At 40.8% G+C, this 23,966-nt stretch overlaps 2 long non-coding RNA genes across 5 annotated transcripts; both read right to left on the bottom strand.

Annotated features, from left to right (window-relative positions):
• Positions 1-15,574: 15,574 nt before the first annotated feature.
• LOC123085542 (uncharacterized) lies at positions 15,575-18,853 on the bottom strand. 4 transcript variants are annotated; one of them, XR_006439815.1, is made up of 4 exons: positions 17,113-18,853; positions 16,680-16,827; positions 16,262-16,473; positions 15,575-16,117 (listed from the first exon to the last, which is right to left on the bottom strand). It is a non-coding gene; the product is annotated as an uncharacterized lncRNA (long non-coding RNA). The 4 variants fall into 4 exon arrangements; XR_006439814.1 differs by having other exon boundaries at positions 16,227-16,473; positions 16,680-18,853; XR_006439813.1 differs by having other exon boundaries at positions 15,575-16,128; positions 16,680-18,853.
• Positions 18,854-20,825: 1,972 nt separating this feature from the next.
• On the bottom strand, positions 20,826-23,810 carry LOC123085541 (uncharacterized). The gene is made up of 3 exons (XR_006439811.1): positions 23,473-23,810; positions 21,634-23,385; positions 20,826-21,536 (listed from the first exon to the last, which is right to left on the bottom strand). It is a non-coding gene; the product is annotated as an uncharacterized lncRNA (long non-coding RNA).
• Positions 23,811-23,966: the final 156 nt, after the last annotated feature.

Raw genomic sequence — 23,966 nt, 5'->3', positions numbered from 1 at the left:
TCGTTGATGTCAATCACATTCGCAACGTTGCAACCAATAACTCATTTGTTGCTCATGAAGCATGTCAGCGTGCCTGGAAGAGCCTCACAATGCTCTGATCTGAATATGATCTTAAAGTAGATGGCTTCACTGAACGCTTCAAGTTTGACTCCAGGCCTCCACAGTCAGCAGGTTGGCGTCCAACTCCATCCATTGAAGATTCTGAGTATTCATCTTCAGCTCCAACTGTTGTTGCACAAGTCGTTGATGAAGAGGACGATGCCACTTCACCTGTGATGGCTTCACTGCACCAAGATTCTGCATCAGGCCCCTCTGCACCGCCCAACTCCAATGTCGACCCTGCTGCCCCAAACATCTTCACCGCCTGGGAACGCATAGCCACTCTATGTCTTCAAACCTTTTTGGTCATTCATGACAAAAGGGGGAGAATCATATGAGTTCATAGTCTTTAAGCGGGTCCATATGGGTCAGGTGCTTATTTTTGCTAAGTTTTTACAACTCTCGTTCTTGAACTATTGGTTTTTGAGTTGTAACACTTAAAACCTGATGGTCATCTGCCACTTTTGTTGCTACCATTTACTGTGATGATAAATTCTGCATGAAGTCATTCTGCAAACGTCCATTTCTCATTGTGCATTTCATTATATTCATTACTTTTGTGTGTGCATGATGAATTGTTTTCATGTGTTGAAGAAGATCTCCACAAAGCAAAACATGCCATGTGCATTTGCATTCAAAGGCAAAACTTTTATATGCACATCTTCAGGGGGAGCCTCTTTCAACTCATGAAGCCAATGCCCACATACTTTAACTTTCACATAATTTTATCCCCGTTGAAAACTTCAACCAGTTTGTCATCAATCACCAAAAAGGGGAGATTGTAAGTGCATCTAGTGCCACCCCTAGTTGGTTTTGGAGTATTGATGACAAACGTGGTTGAGGGACTGATTTGTTTGTGATAATTGCAGGATAACACAGGTAGAAGTCCCTCATTGATTCGGTTTTCCTACTAGAGATGACCCCTAAAAATGTATGAAGACATTGAAGTCAATGGTGGTTCATGAAGACACTCACGTTGAAGATAATGACGTGTGAAGACATTCACTTGAAGACTATGAAGTGCGAAGACATAGTTTCTTTCATAGTTTCCTTTTCTTCTTTATTGAGTCATAGGAACCACCGAACTGTTAAGTGGGGTCCAAGTGAACAAAGTCAGAAGACTGGCGTGATGCTCAACCCAAATCCTATGTCTTCGAGCGAAGACAATGAGAGCAAATCTTATCGAGAGTTGGATGAGTCAGCTTTGCTTGTAGCCCAAGCCAAGTTGTCGCGTGTGTTTGAAATCTGACCATTGGGCACATGTCGGTTCCTTAGTGACCCAGGGTCATTTCGAACATATCATGTCGGGTTGCCTCCTGGCTATAAATAGCCCACCCCCTACACCATATATTGGTGGCTGCTCAGAGTTAGTGAATGACTTTTGTTGTTTGAGAGCAACCCACCTCCGAAGCCTTTGAGAGAGAGATCCTTGCAAGGACAAAGCCCAAAACACCCAGAGGCAAAGAGTGTTAGGCATCTGTCGGATTGTGGGTTCCGGCAAACCCTTGAGGTTCGGACACTGCGGTGCACACGAAGACCTCTCCCTAGCTCACTCACGCAATGATCTCAAGGCCTAGCTCGCCGAACCCAAGGAACAAGTGGCACGAGAGTTTATACTGGTTCGGCCCACCATTGTGGTGTAATACACTACTCTAGTGTGGTGTGGTGGATTGCCTCATGGGCTAAGGGTGAACTGATACAGTGGATGAACAGCCTTCTAAGGAGAGGTGTTATTGAGCTTGATGAGTTGGTGTGTTTGAGGATGGTCTGAATGATCCGTCCCTTACTATGGTGGTGGCTAGCCCTATTAATAGAGGCCCTGGTCCTCTTCCCAAATGCTTAGGCGGGAAGGGATCCCACAACGACCAATTTCGAAGGGAGACAACTAGTACAAGTTATCCTGACAAAAGGTGGTCTTCACCTTCCAAAGGCTCTGGTGGTGACGCCGCCATGGGCTCCGAGGTGACCTCCGTCATGCCGTCCTACTGGTCTTGGTCTTGTTGCACCGATATGGAAACCTTTGCGTGGAGACTCAAGACTCCTCACCTATGCCTGCCCCTTTAGCACCAAAGAGGAAACTGGCACCATGCACCCACTGGCGCCCGCCTGGCCTTGGTCGTCATGGGTCATGTCACGTGGACCTCGCGAGGTGCCCCTTGCATAGATATCTCCGCTCCTCGGGAGCCAGCCTAGCGAGGCCGCCCTAGAGGAGGTCTTGGTGTCGTCCGCCTCGCAAGTCTTGGCCCCTCGCGAGGATCTTGAGTGGTTGCTGATGAACATGGGCCATATCAAGCCGTTGATGGAGCCACGCCCTGGGCCACAGGCAGGCAAGTCTGGGTACCCCCGTTCCCAGGACACCGATAGCATCACTGAAGTCTTTCTATCTGCATGACATGAAGACTTGTTACACTTGAGGACTGTGTATCCTCCACCCGGTTAGGCGTCATGTTCTGAGGATCCAAGAGTCATTGTGGATCGCCGGTGAACGGAGTCTGTGAAGGTTTGGAAGTCTACCTTGAAGACTTACCAGAGTGATTGGGCGAGGACTGGGTGTCCTTAGCTCAAGGGGAATAAGGTGACGACTTGGTCTTCTGAGTTCAATCTCAACCTCCCTAACCAGACGTACAGTTGTCACAGCAACTAGAACTAGTCTACCAAATCCTTGTCTTCACCAAGCTACTGGTTCTATCTTCCAACCCATTTACATTTTAGTTTGTCTTCGTGAAGTCATTGCCTGCTCGCCTGATCTGTTTGACTTCATTGTGTGAAAACTATTACCTGTTTGGCTTCACTCTGTCTTCCATTCCGATCTATTCTACCTATGTGCTATTAGTCTTCGTGCTTTCACTATATTGCTTACTTGACTATGGCTTGTCTAGTGTAGTTTATCTTCTGCTGCATATCATATAGGTTCAATTTGATTGTTTGTCTTCAAAGACCTCGTGTTTTCAAGACTTTCATAAAAACGCCTATTCACCTCCCCCCTCTAGTCGATAACTAGCACTTTCAGAAATGACCATTTTGGGCACGAGGTCCAGCCAATGGCCAACTGACACATTCACAACGGTCGGATTTTGGAGCAATGGTAACATTACTTGAGGAATAAGTAATGCTAACTTCTCGGTCCGAGGCAAATCTCTCGCAGCGAAGAAGATCAGAGTCTCTTGTTGGGAAGTATTTACTCGGAGCACAAAGATATTTCTCTCACAACTTTCATAGGATTTGGGTTTAGCATCAGAGAATCAAATCTTAGAACGCTACATCCCTCTTAATAGTATGGCGGTCCTATAACTCAATGAAAGAAGAAGAAGAATGAAACAAATGCTATGTCTTCACTCCGTCTTCATTCTTCCTCGAACACAGTCATATGCTTTGAACAGACACCGAACCAATTGCTTGAACTTCAGCAATTTTTAGGGGTCACTCTTGTTAGCTTCATCTTCGGTGATAACCTTCACTGCACAGCAGGGAGATTATCTTCGTCATTTGCATCAAACTCCTCAATACACCATGGCATGGTGTATCTATTATTTAGAGTCGTCACAATAACATTTGAACATTTCATTGTCATCGATTTTTTTTGATGGATTAGTGAAGGAAATATAAATACAAAATAATTCAGTCTGTGAGATTTGTAACCATGAGTTTTCGCTTCCATATGCGTTAGACTAAAAGCCTTACCAGTGAGCTATTGCTTAATTAGTGACAGTACTTTACAGCTAAATTATTTGTACTCCCTACGATCAAAAAGAAACATCATTGCTTTAGTTAAAATTTGAATTGAACTAAAGCCAAGACACTTTTTTGGATCGGAGGGAGTACTATGTTCAGTGGCCCTACCTGTACATTCTAGTAAATGGAAAAATAAAGAAAAAAACATGTTTACTCCCTTCTCCACTCTAGCACAACACTCCATTGATTAAACAATAGGTTTTAGTCAGTTTTTGATTTTACATTCATATGATCGAACTACACAATACTTAAACGAACAAACTAATTGTGGCAGCGATGGCGTCTTGCATCGGTGTTGGCGTAGTCTAGGATGTCGGGCCAAGCTTCAAGTAAGGCTAGAATGTTCTGGACTTTCGCCTCTGGGAGCCAGTCCCATGCCACATGCGGGAGCCAATCCTATGTCGTGAGGAAAAGGGGGTGGCGACTGACGGTGCTGCAAGGAAGCAACGAAGGCGATGTCCCATGCCGTTGGATTGGCACTCGCATCGGCGGGGGGACAGGCGCGTGCACGGGCACAGGCGATGCAAGGAAGTGGTCGATGACGACATCCCATGCAGGTAAGGTGTGCACTGGCACTGATGCGGGGACATGCGCGTGCGTGGGCGCTAGTGCACGCGCTCGCGGTAGCACGTGTCCGAGGGGGCAGTAGTGGAGGTGCTCGCGCTGCCATGTCTTAAAGCTCGTTCCTCTGGCTTAGGGTCTTCCTTAGGAAACTGAAAGATTAAGGGGGAAATTAGGAGGAAGGCGGTCGAGCGGCGGAGGGAGGTCAAAGGGGTCTCCTCCCGGTGAGCCTGCACAGCAGCCTGCTCACAGGCCTCCTGTTAACTCGCACGGCACCTCCTGGCTTATGTAAAGCGGGATGTGTGGCACCTCCATTTGAATCGTGTGTGACACACACAAGGTAGATGGACTAGCCATTCATTTACACCACTCAAATATTTATATGAAATAAGTCTATGTGCTATTTTGTTGATAACATTTTTAAGTTATATTATCAATTTGTAAACACTCATGAAAATGACATGAAAAAAATCATAAGTATTGCATCACAAACCTCTTATATTCAACTTGAACATGTGGTAAACCTCTAAGATTCACCTTAAACATGTGGTCAAGCATATAAGAATCACCTTCAACATTTGAAACTTCATTTTTAACACTTCTAAACTCCATTAACTTAACAGGTACATAACACAAATGTTCAGAACAATGAAATACACAACTTCAACATAACTTAAAATACCAAATACATATAGTGATCTATCTAAATTTGTTCCGACCCCGCACATTCTCGAGTTTGAGTTTCTTCTTCCCTGTCTTTTGAATTCATGAAGTTTTTCTTCAAAGTAAATGATTTTTTTTTCAATTTTGATGAACTTTTACAAATCTAATGAACACGTTTAAAAATCAATGAAATTTTTAAAATTTTGATGAACTTTTTTCAAATTCGTCAAAAACTTTTTCCAAAAACGGTGAACTTTTTCTATTTCGATGAAATATTTTAAAATTCTGATGAACTTTTTTTCAAATTCACGAACTACTTTTTCCAAATTGATGAACATTCAAAATCGATGAACTGTTTTCAAAATCGTTGAACCATTTTTTCAAAATCAGTGAACTTTTTAAAAAAATTGATGAACTTGTTTTCAGAATCGGCGAAGGTTGTTCAAATTCATGAACTTTTTCAAAATATTAATATACTTAAAAATCAATGAACTTCTTTCAAATTCATGATTTTTTCTGCAAATCTATGAACTTTTTTCAAATCTAAGTTTTCTTTTATTTCTTGATGAATTTTTTCAGATTCATTTAGAAAAGTATAATAGTCAACGGTCAATGGTGCGACCAGTCAAAGCATGGCTGGTCAAAGGTTGATCGGTCAACCTATCATCAAGCAACCGATCTGTTTAGTTTGTTCTAGCGAGTGATCAAGCATGCTTGTTGGGCCAGGACCAGGAGACTCGCGCGTGAGCACTAGGAACGGGAAGTGACACCTTTTGACTAGGAGTTCCCGCGAGGAAGACGGTAGCCCCGCGCGAAGTGAGACTCTAGTCGGCCAACCCAATAGGATCGTGTGGGTTCATTACATAGGTCTGTTTCATTCGTTTTTCTCCTTTTTGTTTTCTTTTTTTGCACTTTTTTATATTTTTGAAATATTCTAATATTCTAATGAAATAGTTACTATTGGTCATTCTGGGTGAGGAATAGTTAATCTTCACCTTCCTCTATTTTAACATCAATGCACCGTAATTTTATTTATTGCACATGTAAAGGGAGTATGTACGAAAATATATAAATGTCGTAAAAAATATTTTATGTTATGTAAAATAAAAAAAATGTAAAATATACGTAAAATGCAGTTTTTCTCGTCTTATGACCTATATTTTTTTCTTATGCCAAATTTTACGCGATGAATCGATATGATTGTAACTATTTGTATTTTAAATGTAATTTATTTATGAAATAATTATAAGATAAATCAGGTGAAAAATAACTTATTCTTCATCCTGGATGCTCTCTCTCTCTATAGAGAGAGAGAGAGAGAGAGACAGAGAGAGAGCATATTCTGATCACAACCTGAACTTCCTGAGTTACACAACCTGAACCTCCCTCTGTAGGAATCCGACCTTCGGGCTATCTTCGCAACCGAGTCTTCTCGCGCGAATTTTTCTGGTCAGTCGTGTTCTATGTGATGTAAGTGTAATCTACAAACGGTTTTAGCAACTAAATGTCCATTTTAAATAGGAATCTCGCTCATTGGCGGATTTGCTCTTGGGTCTTGATGAAACATGCCTCTGTTGTAATTTTACTGCATGAGTTGTTCGACGTGAACTTCCCATAGTGCGAGGTTGAACTTCCGCAAACATTGCACAAATGGGGCTTGCGATATACCATAGGAAAGTTATGGACACGACTATCATAACCCAAGTTAAATTTTTGGCAAAATATAAGCAGTTTAGGAGCGGTTCTAAACACCAATTTTCTTCATACAAAAAACGTGAGTCGTATTTCCGATCGCATTTCTAAACTGTTTATCGAAATGATGCAAATAATATGGTGTTGAAAATCTTCTGCAAACCCGTTCCTTCCACATGTTGAAATTTTTCTCTAATTCCCTATGGTTAAAGAGTAATTTAGAAAATCGTAAAATTTCGCAAACCAAACAGTCGAGTTCGTATTTTCGATGCCAATTCTAAACGGCTAATCCAATTGAGGCCAATGATATTGCGTTGGAAAGCTTATGAAAATGCGATGCTTTTCCATGTTGAAAGTTTTTTCTAATTTTGAACGATTTAAAAGTAATTTGGAAAACGGTACAAGTTCCACCGAGTTAGTATTTTCGAGCTAATTTTTTAACCATGCGTCCGAATGCAGCAAATGATATGGTGTTGGAGAGCTTGGGGAAATGCGAAACTTTTTGGTATATATAGTTTTTCCGAATTCCTTACGGTTTTAAGTCAATTTTGAAAATGGTTAAAAATGGTTTTTGGTCTTAATTTTTACAAACTTTATCAGAATGGGGCAAATAATATACCGTCGAAAAGCTACGGAAAATGTGAAGCTTTTTTCATGTAGATGGTTTTCTCTGATTCCTAGCCGTTTTCAAGTAATTTCGAAAATAGCAAGATCATTTGTTCTTCCTTTATCGTGAAACAGATTATTCGAAAATGCATCACGTGAAGTACTTAAACTTCTCAGCATGTCTACTTGAACTTCACTCTGTTTTTCATGTGTTTTTTTCTCGTAGCTCTCCATCCACTCACCGGAATTAAGCAAGTGATATACCGATGGAAAGCTGTTGTAAACATGCAACTTTTCCGTGTTGATCATTTTTTCATACTTGCGACGGTTTTAAAAGTTTTCATTTGAAATTTATTCAGTGTAGTAGTTGAACTTCCTGATTTTTCGCGTTGAATATCTATGACGTATTCTCGTTTGCAATTTTCTCGTCCATTTGTTAGTGTTACACAAATAATATTTTTTTTGTACAAACCTCTCTCACAACAATTTTTTGAATTTTCTCCAACCGAGGATTTCAACTTATAACAACAAAAATTTTGGACCTTGCCTTCTAATTCATTTTCTCATATTAAACACATACTATGTAGTACATGAACTTTTTCCATTTTTATAATTTGAATTTTTTATTTTTATTTTTGAAATCAAATTGCTTCGAAATAATAACTGAACTTCCTTGTGTATTGAGAAAAATATTTTAAAACACAAAAAATAGTTTTTTTTGTGTTTTCGAACAAGGTAATGGATGGTGAACCTCTCTTCGCAAGAATTTTTGAACTTCCCCGGACAAAGCACTTGAATATTTTTCAATAAACCTTTTAAGCTCTTATTTTTCTATACTTTTATTTATCACCTGAAATGCATTCCTTGTACTACTTGAACTTCTCTCTTGTTTTAATTTGAACTTCTTTTTTTATTCTTAAGTAACGAGGAAAATTTAGTTTTTTAAACTTCTTTTTTTATTTTTTAATAATGTGGAAAATCTGTTTTTTATAGACATCGAACTTCACCATTTTTTAAATTTGAACTTCTTAGTTTTATTGGTTAGTAACCGGGAAAATGCTTTTTTATATAAACAATGATATCACGCCGTTATTTTAATTTGAACTTCTAGTTTTTATAGAATGGGGAAAATCAGTTTTTATACAATCTTTTTGAAAGGCTCCTCTTTTTAATTTGAACTTCTCTGATTTTTTTTACAAACGGGGAAAATCCGTTATAAAGATTTTTGAACAATTTTTTTAACTTCTTGCTCAAAATTTTGAACTTCCAAATTTGTCTTTTAGATATTAAAAACTTCTTTTTTTAGCATTGCCCTGCTTCGGTTTTTTAATCTGAACTTCTTATAGAATTTTGTACAAACATTGAACTGCTCCTTTTCTAAAATTTGGGCTTCCTGCCCTTATTTCTTCTAGTAACGAAAATATCCTAGTTTTAATAAACATCAAGCCATTCCATTTTTAAAATTAGAAATTCTAGGTTTTTAAAACTGGGGAAAATCCCTTTTTTATTAAATTGTTTTGAGATGCTTTGTTTTTTTATTTGACCTTCTTTGGGTTTTGTAAGAAACATTTTACTATTTTCGTGTTTTAAATTTGAACCTCTAGTCTTTTTCTAGAAACGGGAGTGGGTGACAACAACAAAATAATATGTATATCTGTACTACTGCCCGATGAAGGATTTTTATTCAATGTACAAATTTTAGGCAAGATGTATTTTCTCCTAAATCCAATGTTTTTGGAACTTGCTAGGTGGAAGTTGTTAAACTTCTGAATTATCAAAATTATTTCTCAATGAATATGTACATCAGAAAGTTATACACACAAAGTTCATCTCATTTTTGTAGTAACACGTACATGCTTATGCATTAAGTTACTGAAAAAACACGTACTTGAAGTTCTTCGCGTAGGACTCATCATTCTCGAAGAAAATCTTTCTTTACAAATAATACAATTGTTCATTATGGAACACCTTTTTCACTCATTTCGGATCTATTCTTCATTTAGTGCGAAAATCAACATGTTGACTTTAATTCAGGAGCAAAAGTGAGAGAAAGAAGGACGAACGATTTTGACCAGGCACACGATAGCTGAACTTTTTGAGAATATATACCAAAGAATGGTACTTTGAGAGAATGACAATTCTAACAAATACATATTCTGCAATAGCAAGTACAAAAATAGATAATTGTAGCTGTCCGCGCATACTTACATCAATCACAACATCTTCTATTCACAACTGTTCTTGCAGTAATAAACTATGTTGGAGAACTAAGAGCAAGTACAATAGTGTCTAGTCATCCGGCTACAAGCCATTCCACGTCAGAAAAAATCTAGCTGGAGGGAAGAGAAGACAGGAGAGAGAAGGGAGTGGGTGATTCACTCGTCGCCCGGCTACAGTGCAGTACTCAAGAGAAAGAACTGCATGCATGGGTTAAAGGCTGCCGCTCCTTCCTCTCCTCCAATCAGTTGTGTCTTCCTCTTTCTCATGCATGTAAACAATAAATGCTACAACCAATGCCTACAGCCAGCTTTACTGTATGGGATTTCTTTTAGGAAGGCTAAGAGTGACATGGCAACAGTATAGAGCCGGCTACCGGCTCTAGTATTAACCATTCTCTAAGGGCATGGTCAATGCATAGTCCCAGGGTGATGCCTCACATGCCATGTAGGATCAAATAACAGAAAAAGTAGGTTCGAATGGAAAAGCGGGATCGTTTCCAAAAGGCGGGTACTTAGAGACAAAAGGTGTGATCCAGTGCATAAAGTAAAAAAAATGAAATGAAAAGAAGGGATGCATGTGTAGTGAGAGTCGCTTTCTATTTTTTGATGAGGTCCATTAGTAGTAGCTTGCATTGGGGAGAAAAAAATCAATACATATGCTTCAAATTATTTTTTGTCATAAGGCATATGTATCCATATGCTACCATTGTACATGCCCTACTGAGAAGACACACATGAGACCATGGAAAGCTGCAGACTGTACTGGAATTAGCAGAGGTGCAGATCGCCATACATCTCTTTTCCCACACACTTCACTGCTCCTCTCCACTGCCATAATAATGGCAGCCCCTCCCCTGACTGAGAAAGAATTAAAGCAGCATTAGATGTATCCCCACGACCAAAATAACTCCTATTTGACTAATTAAACCAAGGGGGCAACCTGAAGTCAAATTAATCCCGACTCTGAACTTTCTTGTAGCTTTTTGCTTAACTGAAGCATGCTTGGGGGAAAGTTGAGTAGTGATTGATTTCTTCCCCAAACCCAGTTCGTTCCATTGCAAGCACCCAAAAGGGAAAACAGAGTGATGGGGGCGGCCCGGGAAATTGGGAGCACGGGTGTGGCTCACTCGCTGGCCAGCAATAGCACTCAACGACTGTGCTGGAGAGGCACTACTGAAGTTCAGGTTCAGGTGCCCCCGCAGGCCATGGCCAGACCAGCGCATGGACATTTGCCAGAAACGGCCATCCATAGGGCAGCCAGCATAGGGCGGGCTGGTGCCTGGTGCGGCCGACATCGACGGAGGGAAGTTGGTCGGTGGCATGAGCGACGATCCACTCGTGGTGGGCAGCATGGTGACCTTTGTGCGGGACGTGCTGCTGGGTAGTTGCGGCCGACGCGTTGACCTTAGAAACGCTCGATTTTCAACGGTGGTGCTGGGTGGGCGGGCGAGATGCTACCTCAGGAAGGTCAAGGTGACTATCGCGAGAAGGTCAACAACAGGTGCATGTTGCTGGCGGGAGCTGCGTGAGGATGGTGATGGCAAGTGGCTCCTCTTTTTTGCTGGCGACCCTCACTCGTGGAGCTTGACGGCGGCTGGTCGGCGTATGCGCTCCGGCATGGCGCAGATGAAGGAAGCGGCGACCCTGGCCAAATAAAAGGGAGCGTGGGGTGCGCGGAGGTAGCGACGGGTGCCGAGCACAGGAAGGTTGTGGCTGGGGTGGGGCTCGGAGGTGGGTTACCGCAACATGCGTGGTTGGCGGCGACGCGAATCGAACTCTAGCGATCGCGCTTAGGGACGGTGGCTCTGACCTCCCCTGCGTTCCGCATCACCGGACGGGAGGGTCCGTGGGAGGATGTCGGCGGAGCTGGATGCAAGCCACGGCAGGAGGCCGGTGGCGGGGTTGCGGGGCAGGATGACGGCCAAAGGGATCGGGGCGGGTTGGTCTGTCGCTCTGTTTTTCTTTTTTCGGATCTCGAAAACATCCATCGGCTGAGCGCGTCGTCATCCAAATAGTTATTAAAATAGTGCTACTATATATATATATATATATATATATATATATATATATACTATTCTGATCACGGGATCAGAATAATATTCTGATCACAACATGAACTTTCCGAGTAACGCGCCTGACCTTTCCCAAGTACTAGATTGAACTTCAGCTAAAAGGTGTTCAAATGGGATTTGTGATATACCGTTGGAAAGCTATGGACATCAGTATCATGACCCAAATTAAATTTTTGGCAAAATGTAAGTGGTTTAAGAGCAGTTTTGAAAACCATTTTTTCTTCATACAAAAAACATGAATCGTATTTTCGACCGCATTTTTAAACCATTATCGGAATGAGGCAAATAATATAGCGTTGGAAAGCAGCTGAAAAACCGCTCCTTCCACACGTTGAAAGTTTTCTCTAATTCCCTACGGTTAAAGAGTAATTCAGAAAATCGTAGAATTTCGCAAATGGAACACCTGAGTTTGTATTTTTGATGCCATTTCTAAATGGCTAATCCAATTGAGGCAAATAATATGGCGTTGGAAATATTATGAAAATGCACTACTTTTTCATATTAAAAGTTTTTTCTAATTTTGAACGGTTTAAAAGTAATTTAGAAAACGGTATAAGTTCCACCGAGTTTGTATTTTCAAGCTAATTTTTTAACCGTACGTCCAAATGCAGCAAATGATATGTCATTGGAAAGTTTGAAGAAATGCGAAACTTTTTTGTATATATTGTTTCTCCTAATTCATTACGGTTTTATGTCAGTTTTGAAAATGGCTAAAAACGTATTTTTGCCGTAATTTCTACAAACTTTATCGAAATGCGGCAAGTAATATACCGCTGAAAAGCTACGGAAAATTCAAAACCTTTTCATGTTGATGGTTTTCTATGATACCTTGCCGTTTTCAAGTAATTTCGAAAATGGCGAGATCGTTCGTTCTGCCTTTATCGCGAAATAGATTCATCGAAAATGCACCGCGTGAAGAACCTGAACTTCTCGGTATTTCTACTTGAACTTCACTCTATTTTTCACGTGTTTTTTTGCCCGTAACTCTCCATTCACTGCTCGTAGCTTTCCATCCACTCACCGGAATTGAGCAAGTGATATACCGATGGAAAGCTGTTGTAAACACGCAACTTTCCCGTGTTGATCATTTTTTCATACTCGCAATAATTTTAGAAGTTTTTCATCTCAAATTCATTCACTATAGTAGTCGAACTTGGTGCTGTTTTCACGTTGAACTTCTGTGACGTATTTTCGTTTTTAATTTTCCCATCCATTTCGTCAGTGTTACACAAATGATATTCTCTTTGCACAAACCTCTCTCACAATATATTTTTTAACTTTCTCCGACCGATGACTTGAATTTACACAAATGATATTCCCGTTGTTTTGAAGTAATTAGAGAAATGACGAGATCATGATTTATGCCTTCATTGTGAATGGAAACCCACTGCGTGAAGTAGTTGAACTTCTCGGGCATGTTTGTTTGACCCTCACTCTGTTTTTGACATGTTGTTTTTTGCACTGCGTGAAGTAGTTAAACTTCTGGGGCATGTCTATTTGAACTTCACTCTGTTTCACTTTATTGTATTTTTCTTATATGAAATACACATCATGTAGTACATGAACTTCTGGTTGTTATCACTTTGAACTTCTCTCTCGTTTGAGAGAATTATTTTAAAACACAAAAAACAACATATTTTTTATGTATTTTGGACATCTAAATACACGGCGAACCTCTCTCGCAAGATTTTTTTAAACTTTTACTCGTCGAGCACTTGAACTTCTAGCAACCTTTTTTCATTTATGAGTTGTTTTTAAAAGTGCAAAAATGGCGTTGTGTTTTTTATTTTTTGAACAGGTAAATCCTAGGTTTTAATAAACTCCGAACTTCTCTGTTATTTCAATATGAACTTCACCTTTTTATATTTTGAGTAAAGAATTGTATTCGATTTTTATACGGGAAAATCGAACATGGAAATATAAGGTGAACCTCTCTCACAAGAATTTTTGAACTTCCCCGGACAGAGCACTTGGACTTCTTTCAACAAACCTGTTAAGCTTTTATTTTTTCTATACTTTTATTCTCACCGGAAATGCATTCCTCGCAGTAATTGAACTTCTCGTTGTTTCATTATGAACTTCTGCCACATTTTTGTGTATACGTCGAATTACACGCAATTGAAGGCTGGACGTCATTTTTTGCCATTTTTTAAAACATGTAATTGGAGGTCGGTCATCCCGTTATGAACCGTGCACGGAGGTGCACGTGAACTTCTTACAACAAATATGAGTTTTTTTATATACTTCGAACTTCTCTGTTATTTTAATTTCAACCTCTTAGTCATATTCTTAGAAAGGAAATATGTTTTTAAATAAGCATCAAACATTCTTTTTCAAAATTGAACTTCATTGTTTTATTTTTCATAGGAACAGTAATAATTTGAGTTTCCCATATACATCAAATTACTCCTCTTTTTTAATTTGAACTTCATCATTTTTATTCTTTAGTAACAAGGAAAATCTGAGTTTTTTTATAAATATCGAACTTCTCTATTTTTGTAATTTGGACTTCTTGGTTTATTCTTTCAGTGATGGCAAAATCTTAGTTTAGTTCTGTTATTTAAATTTGAACTTCTAGAGTTTTTTTAGAAATGCTGATAATCCCGTTTTTTATGATTTTTTGAACTGCTCTATGTTTAAAATTCAAACTTCTTATTTTTATTACGAGCGGTGAAATATCTGTTTCAAAGTGCTCTCTTATTTTTGTACTATTGTGTTTTTTTTGTGTGAACTTCTTATGTTCTTCCCGTCAACAGATTCAAATTTTCCATTTTTTATACATTGAAATATTGCTTTATTTTATTTTCAACTTCTTGATTCCATTCTTTAATAACGAGGAAAATCATAGCTTCTATAATTATCAAACTTCTCCATATTTTTAATTTGAACTTCTTGGTTTTATTTCTTGGTAGTAGAAAAAAATTCTAGTCTTGTAATAAACATCAAACCACTTTAATAACGGAACATTTCGTAGGATTTTTGCAAAGAGTAAAATCTAAGTTTTTATAAACATCATACCACTCCATTTTTTAAATTTGGACTTCTTGGTTTTAGAGAATAAGTAAAGTTTGAACTACTCATTTTATTAAAGTTGAACTTCTGAGTTTTCTTTTTTGTTATGATTGGGGAAAATAAAAACTAAACATTTTTTCGCACACATCTAACCATTTTTGTATTTGATAATTTTTTTACATGAGACCATCCGAATTTATTCATGTACAAACTTTATTTTTGCATTTCATATTTTGACCTTTTTGCAAATATCTTATATGAACATTCTGTGGTCATTTTTAACGCACTTATGGACGTGCACTTTTCAAGAACTATTCATTTTGGACTCTCACGCATGATGAAATATAACTACAATGATGTGGGTGTTTTTATTTAATTTTAGTGCTTTGAAATATCTTTTTCTTTTAGGTAAAATAAGAAACAACAATTTAACGTGGCTCACAGTTGCTTTTTTTACTTTGTATATCTTGGATGTATTTCTAGAACAAAAATCATAGTTGCTTTAACTTTTAATAATATTCCTTCACCTTTTTCTTGATGGGAGACGTACTTACATACATTTTGTTTTGAACAAACAATTCATGAACTACCTCAAACTTGACCTTCTCGACCACAATTTCTTGGCCTTAGGAAAATAAATAAAAAATAGAAAAATACATGGTTGTACAAGCATAAAAAATAGATCGATTTCTTTGTATTCTCTTTTATATGCCTATAGAAATACTCATCATCCCCTAGGGGCGATGCACATGTTTCTGAGATCGCAGAAACGCCGAAATATAAAAACTGGTCGGTCCATCTAACCCCTCCGAGCGGCCCACCCTCCCTCCCGCACCACCTCTCCCCCGTTCCACCCAACCACCTCCGTAACGATGACATAACGAGGATGGAAAATGATATATCTATAGGAAGACCATCTGCAGAAAAGCCACATCATAATCTTTAACCATGGACAACAAGTTCAAACACAAAACCAAGGACTATAGCTAAACTCTCGTAGAAATCTCTCTCTAGCATTCTAGTTGAACTTGAACAGTAGTGCACCAACATTAGCTAGAGGGCGAGGCAGGACACAGCAACAGCAGCTAGCAGCGACCAGCAAATGGAGGCTGGGTCGTGACGGTGGCACTAAGATGGAGGAGGTGCAGGGCATGCCAGGCAAAAATAACTGTGATTGAATAGTCTTAATCAGGTAGGTAGGCCTTACAAGAAAAAAAATAGCAAGTACATCAAGTTTTAGTGCCTCTTTCACACACAGATGTGCAACAAAATTGGCATTCCTTCTTATATAGATGAACTTGAACCCCTGGAAACTTGTGAGATATGAATGCATCTCTCGAAAGCCATCGACCACCTCAGAAAAAGACTTGGAATCCTTTGACATCATGCATCAAACTTGGCCTTCAGTCTCAATAATATTATTTCATAATCCTTTTTCAATCACGATCAACATGGTTGTCCCTGCGAGCCAACTATCAACTTTACGATTATGAAAATACTAGATTTTGGCAAATGTGTACGAGCTACTGAAGAAATTGAAGATAGTTGCAAACAATATACGAGCTACAACCTAACAATTTGCAAGCACTTGAGTGAAGGCAACACCTTTGTTCTTCTTGAACTTCTCATTTTTCTTATTCTGAACTTGATGTTTTTTTTGCAACTGCCAGTGCCGGGAGGCCGGCTTCACTCCGTCAGGTAGCCGCGTCCACCTCCTCACAGGATAGCGAGCAGGGGAGGAAGGAGAGATAGACCTGGCAGCAAGCGGGGGAGGAGCCGGAGTAGCGCTACGTCAGGGATGCAGGGTGAACTTGAACCTGAAGTACAGAACACACATGAAAAACACTCTTAAGTAATCCAAGCCATATCAATTAGCAAGCAAGGACTAAGCTAGAAAGGAAAACGAACACACAAAACTAGTACTGGTGCACTAAGACATTTTAGCCAACATTCTGCGTGCACACACAGAAACTAGAGAAGTGGAGAGTGAAGAAGTAGAGAGGAGGCACAGTGGGTAGGGAACCTGCAGTGCTGCATCCGCATTCAAGGATGGGCCGGGGACGAAGGAGCTTGCTGGAGCAGCACCCACCACCCCGTGCACGCAAAATTGGAGCTGGTTGAGATGATATGCGTCCTGGAAGAGTCGCCCTGCTGTTGTGGCACGACTTGGACTGCAGCGACCCACACAATTTTTGTTGATGCATACACAAGGGAGGAGATGAGCTTCGATTAGCGTCAATTAGCGCGCACACATCTCGCGAGCACAGCGGCCCCGATCCCGGGAGTGGTGGCCCGACGGCGGTGAACAGCCAGTGCTTTGCATGCCGGGTCCCGACGGCGGCGCACTATGGGGTTCGTGCGGGAGGATGCAAGGCCGGCCCCCTCCTCACAAGGCAGCGCCCTGCTGGGAGCCATGGCTGTGGCAGGGATGAGCAAGATGTTGAGATCCATCTTACCTCGCACGACGGTGGCGAATGACTACAACTGGAGTCGTTGGACTGCAATGGTGGGGTTGAGCTGGAGGATGCAATGGCGGCGGCGACATGCACATCAGTGCCGAGCAAAATAATGTGCCCATTTTTGTTTGCCTGCATTAGAAAATGTTTTGCAAGAGATTCCAGATGCTACAACTAGTTCTCATTAAATTGGAGGATACAAAATCAAATTCCCAATACAAATACATTTTTAATCTGGAACTAACAGAGGTTACAACAGAGAACAATCCCTGGTTTCTCAAATTGGAATTCATGCCCTTTTTATGTCATCGTTACAAACTGGACTTCTCTTTTTTCTAATAAGAACACACACTATAAAGGAAAAATAGAAATTTCTTTTGCCATCCTTGGTGGAGCACATAACGGCAGGTGCAACAAGTTCAGAGTGTGCAAGTAGAAAGGAAGAGGTTCAGAGAAAAAGACTGACACTTGGTCATGCTGCGGAGGCGTCCTGTAGTCCATACTTGTCTGGAGCAGCAGTAATGAGGACGCAACTAGAGAAGGCCAACGGAAATTTTGTGAATAACACTCCTCGCCACATCACATAATTTGATCTCCTCCAATACCTGCTACTACTGCTGCTCCTTGTTGGATTTGGGCACGGCCAACCTGACGACCAACAACAACAGTAGCACAGGTGGGTCTAATTTTCCATTAACAACCACTGTCGTACGCTGACCATTGGAGGACAAGTCGTGGCTGTGCACGAGAGATGCAGAGGGACCAAGGGGAGCATGGAGTGGATGAGGTAGGTTAGGAGGGGCTGAGAACAGCATCATCGACAGCGGGGCTGACTAAGGCGACCTGCGGAGGCGTCGGACGGCGGAGAGACGAGGCTGGAAGCTCGGACGGCGCACGATGACCAGCTCAGAGGCGGTGCATGGGAGAAGGCAGGCTGCGGGGGTGGCGCACGGCGCCCGGTGCGCAAGTGACCCGAGAAAGGAGGCGGGATACAGGGCTGACCCATGGTGAGGTGGGAGGAGCTGGAAGTCTAGATCAGGGTCTCGGCGTGGTTCGCCATGGGGATCCATGGTGATGTATGGCGACTCGCTTGGGGGAGGGAGGTTGGAGCGCCGGCATCATCCAGGAGAGGCGAGTGGTAGAATGAGGCGGGGCGCGAGCTCGGGAACGGCGGCGGCGGGCGAGCTCAAGAATGGCTACGGTGGCGCACTAGCTCAGGAACGGCGGCGCGCGCGAGCACAGGTGCCGGCGACGCGTGGAGGTGTGTGGATCCTGGTGGCGGCGTTGGTGAGAAGTTGGCGGTGCGAGGAGGTGGGTTGCGGCGGTGGAGGTGCGCAGGCGGCGGCGCAGGGATGTGGCGGGGCGGCGCACGGGGCTGCTTGGGCGCGGCGGCGAGGATCTGGGAGGTCGCCGCGGCAGCGGGGGGTCTGGGGAGATAAGACGAGGTGTTTTTTTGTTTTGGGAAGTTCGGTATATAGTGCGTTGTGATCCGAATAGAGTGTTACTCTTGGGAGTACGTACTCCCGCTCCTTATATACACATAAATAAATCTTTTATATCTTTTTATTATTTTTAATATACTTTATTAGTAATTATTAGATACCTCAAAATGAGTTTTACGAAAAAATTCAAATGAGTCTACATATTTTTAAATGTTTACGTATATACTGATATGTTTGTACGTGAAAAACGTATATTACAAAAAATACGTCGCAGATGATATATTTTCAACAAATCTCGTATTGGGGTATCTTAGAATATTTAATGAGGTATATTGAGAATAATAAAGAGATATAATTAATACGTATATGAGGTATATTGAGGATGAGAGTACATACTCTCAAGAGTACAGAAGATGAGTCATATATATATATATATATATATATATATATATATATATACGCGCTATTCGCCATCCTAGGTGAGGAATTCTTATTCCTCACCCCAGCCAACTTGTGCTCCCACGTCCAAAACCATAGTAGACAGTAAGGAGCAGAACTTTTGTGAGGTAATATTATAGCTTTGAATGAGAAACGGGTCTCCGCACTAAAACAACTGTAAAGAAAAGAGTGCAAGGTAATCTTACGGTTTGCACGTGAGTCAATTACTTCCTGTAGGCATTAAAAGAAATATTACGTCATGTAGGCAAGCAATCCACAGAGCGCCTTTTGCGGCAAGCAACCCACAGAGCGCCTCTTGCTGTAATTCTACTGGTAATCAGGTAATCTTACAGTAGTGAGGCGTTCTTGATTTTTTTTTCAGATATAAGTCTGCGTTTCTATAGTTCAGGTATTTTGCCTTAGATATATTGCTGTTTACATTGGACTGAGTACACCGGTTCTCTACTAAAAATGAAATATGGTACGTGATTGATTTAAGTAACATAGGCCACTATCACAATTCTGTAGGAGGCATTTTTAGTAACCGTAAGAAACATAGGTCACTGGTTGATTTTGTCCACAAGGAATTTTTGGTAACCATGGAATAACAAAGTGGTCTAATAAATACTAGATTCCATGTAATAGTAACAAAAGCCATATTAAGCTTACAAATAAAATTCGTTTGGACGTAACTGAATGCCGCTGAGCACTAAGTAACCAGCGGCATGATTATTATTTTTCAGAAATCTCTATTACAAAATTGAATGCTACCGAATTTGCAAACTGAATACTGTCGAACTTGATCTTCAAGCAGTAGGTGACCATAGATTTTACGCCAACTTCATCTGTTCAGCTATCTCTGCAGCGACTGAAACATTCTTATCCATGGGCTGGAAGCAACACAATATCCTATTAATAGTACTATAGCCTTTGGTTCACTTTTCTTCTCACAAAACCTGAACTTTGCTACTGGTTATTAGTAAACGAAGGTTTGAATTTCAATTGCACATTACAATTACCGATCATAAATATGAAGACACGACTCTCTATCCCTCATACATTAACCGTCATCCACTTGAACAGATACTGAAACAGAATATTTTCAATTCTTGAAAGTATACCAACAAATAGGTAGTGGCCACCATCACAGAAGCACATATAACATTTCAGGACTACTCCCTCCGTTCGGAATTACTTGTCCCGGAAATGGATGTATCTAGAACTAAAATATGTCTAGATACATCCATTTTTGCAACAAGTAATTCCGAACGGAGGGAGTAATAGGCTTCACTGCCCTGAACTAAAAATAATATAATGTCGAAATCAAAGATATCACAGTGGGACTTTGGATGTACCAAATTCATCACAATCACATGAAACCATAACATGCTAGCCGCAGGTGAATCAAAAGTATAGTGAGAAACAAGACAAAAAGTCAAATTCTATAACTATTGTTAAAAATGCTCACTAACCATGTCTTTTATCGAACAACTTCAATGGTGGGAGTCGCCGTATTGAACTAGTCTGTGTCTAGCAACTATAACGACATTATCATCAAAATTAAACATAGAAGTATCTTAAGTCCCTTCAATATGGATTTTCTTAATAGTACTAGAAGTTATGCTACTAAACTTCATTGCTTTGTGATGAAACAAAAGGAGCAAAGAATTGGACGTAAATCATGTTGTAAGTAAAGACCTGAAGTAATTGAATTTCATGATTAGTTTGCAACGAACATTAGTGTGAAAGAGGCACACCCCATAATTCGTCAGACACACGATTGTAAGGGAAAAATGCCAAAGCCACCCATAATATAGTTGAATCAATATTAAATGGAACTAAATAAAAACATATCAAATCTAGTGGTACAGTGGTAGTAAACACGAGGAATCAAGAAGAAATTAAGCAAATTTCAGTGGATAGCTCAGCAAAATAGGAACATAGGTTAATGTGAACAAACTCAACATCATTACAGTATATACGAATCTCAAGCAAAAAAAAGCCATAAGATTGAAATACACCTACACAATAGCTACTGAACTACAAAGTTCAGATTTTCAACAAAATAGGTTTGTCTGCCTGAAAAAAATGTATGCCATTTGTTGACCCGATTACAATCTCTTTCAGTTAGGTGGAATGACAAAACAGTGGACAACCTATGAACAAAACCAAACATTACTTCTGATCGAACACATACAAATAGATTTTAGAATTTCAGTAGTATTAAGCTTGTACGTTTAGCTATGCCCAAAACAAGTAATGCTATTTTATGTCGATCTTTATTGCCAAGCAATCTATATATATGTTTAATAGATCTTTATTGCTTGTTCTTCTATCAACTTCATTTGTTCCTCAATTTCTCCAGTGACTGAAACATTCTTCTCAATAGTGCTATAGCCATTAGGTTCACCTTTCTTCTCACCAAAACCTAAATTTTGCTACTGGTTGTAATGAAAAGAGGGCCTCAAATTTCAATTTAACATTACTTGTACCCACCACAAATATGAAGACATCCATATCCCACATACATTAGCGGTCATCCACCTGAACAGATACCCGAAAACAAAATATTTTTAGTTCTCAGAAGTATACCAACACAAAAGCGCACATATAACACTTCAGGATTAACAGGCTTCATTACCATGCATTGGAAAGAGAAAACGCAACCCTGCATCTTGCAATTTTTGCTAGTTGCAAGCATGTACCGCTACTAATCCGGTCTGCACCTAGAGAAAGTTCTGAAACCCTCCACATAGAGACCGTCAAATACTGCAGGTCAAAAGTGAAAATCCATATTTGTACACCTGAATGATCCATGGAGAGGTATATAAACTGCTGTGAGAAAAAACAAATATGATTGAATGCTTCCATGGAAAATAGAAGAACATACAAGAATAGTGCAGCAGCCACTCATGATTTGTAATCGCCATGGGACTTGAGTTGCTTAGTTGCTTAAACAGTCTACTGTAGTCACCGTTACCAATTCACCGTTGAGGAGAAGAACCTGCAAAGATCCAGTGACCACAAACCTGCGCTGGCAGATCCAGCGCTTTGCTCGGAGCACCAAAGCTCACCATATCGAAGGATCCGAGAGCACCTAAAGCCGACAGTTCGCCGGTTCCGGCAAAGGCTTCGCTGGGATGAGGGGGAACCACCAACATCTTTATTCCACACCGACGCCGCCACCCCCACCATGACGGCAACTCCGGGAACCACTACCCTACTATCTACATACCGGAAGCACAGGACTGGGGTTCCCGCCCCTCTCCCGTCGTGGGAGCGGCAGACGGAGAGGGAAGGAACCACCGGCCTGGCCGGCGGCAGATCGAGGGGACAAAGTCGCCTTCCTATTCGCCTTCCCAGGGAAAAGGAAAGGAAACCGCTAATCTCGGCCCCATTAATTTCATTCTGCACTTCGCTTATTATTCTGAACATCACCAGCCGTCTTACAAATGGACAGAGAATTAGCATAAGAATAAAGAAACTGAACATAATTTTCAACTGAGCCATCTCCTCTGGAAAATTATGAATCATTGCAAATGGCCTTTAGAAGAGCAAAAGAAAAAATAGTTTAACACTATGATCAATACAGTTCAGCAGAGTTAGAAGCTAGTCAGGTCCTATTCGCCCAAAATCATATTCTTTTTTTTTTGCGGGGACCAAATCACCGGGATGAGGATAAGCAATCAACCCGGTTCTTCATTTTTGCAATAGATAGTGGAGGCTTGTCACTGATTGTTGATGTCTTAGCGCGACCTGAATCTCGTTGAGCATCACACTTTCTGATTTACAAATCCAAGGTACATCTGAATAAAGAGAAAACAGGAACAACCTGACCCGTCCAAGAAAAAAATAGACCCTTCAGTGAGAAGCAATTGCTTCACTTGAGCATCCGGAATAAAGCTCAAGAAATCTTAAAGAGCAACTGTTCTCAAGTAATTACCTATCTCGACAACAATTTCTCAGATCAATTTCCACGCAATTACCTATAGCATTTGTAAAAGCTACTTCATGTCCAGTAATAACAGATCGATGTTTCTACCAGCAAATTACTAATTAAAGAGGTGCTTTCTCGTATGTATGTATAGAAACCTTACTTTGGTATTTTTATACTAGGGGGGTAAACAAATGGTTATGATGGCGCAGCCAATATTATGTACAACTAAAATATTCCAGAAATTTTACCAAGGAAATCTCAAGAATTGTTTTGCAACTATGGATACATGGTGCACTCAGAGCCTAGCTAACATATGACCGTATAAAATAGAATGAACAGGACAGATTGGAAAGAGATCAGAAATCAAACATGCATGCAAATCAGCTAGCCTGGGTGGAACTGTAGGCGGCCGTGGCATAGCTTCTGGATATGCAGCGCCGACCATGACCTTCATTCCTGCAAGGCGATCATTTAGATCTAGCAGGGTGAGCTGGGGTTGGAAGGGAAGCAGAGAGAAGAAGGGGGAGGAGAAACGTGGAGAACCTGTGCCGGAGCCGGCTGTCGAGGGAATGGAAAATCTGGTTCGGTGAATGTTGGTTGTCGCAAGCGCCTTATTCGACTGAGCAGTGGGATAGATTTGGGATTGGTCACCGGTGAAGAATCGTTGTACGCTCCATCACCGCTGCCGCTGTCGGCCTCTGAGTCGCACGAGAGGACGAGGGAGAGATGGACAGGGGAGTGAGGGAATCATCCGATGAGAATTCTTCGCCGAGCACATCGCCGTCCAGCACGTCGCCAATCACCGCCCGCTAGTCGGCGTTCAGCGGAAACCGCTCGCATCTATTGAAAAATATATGCGGTGGGGCGGTGGTCTAGCTCGAAATCCCCACGACCTTCCAGCGTTAACGTAAAATTATAGCGGCACGATAAAATTGTTGCTATAAATTTACATCGGTTTGTGCTGGGTTAAACCAGACCGTTACATGGCCGACTGACCCTGACCAGGGTGAAGAATTACTTATTCCTCACCCTGGGTC

The sequence above is a fragment of the Triticum aestivum genome, chromosome 4A (genome assembly GCF_018294505.1).
Source record: "Triticum aestivum cultivar Chinese Spring chromosome 4A, IWGSC CS RefSeq v2.1, whole genome shotgun sequence".
Lineage (NCBI taxonomy): Eukaryota > Viridiplantae > Streptophyta > Magnoliopsida > Poales > Poaceae > Triticum > Triticum aestivum.
Note: the sequence above shows the minus strand (reverse complement) of the source record. Positions and strands in the feature narration are given on the sequence as shown.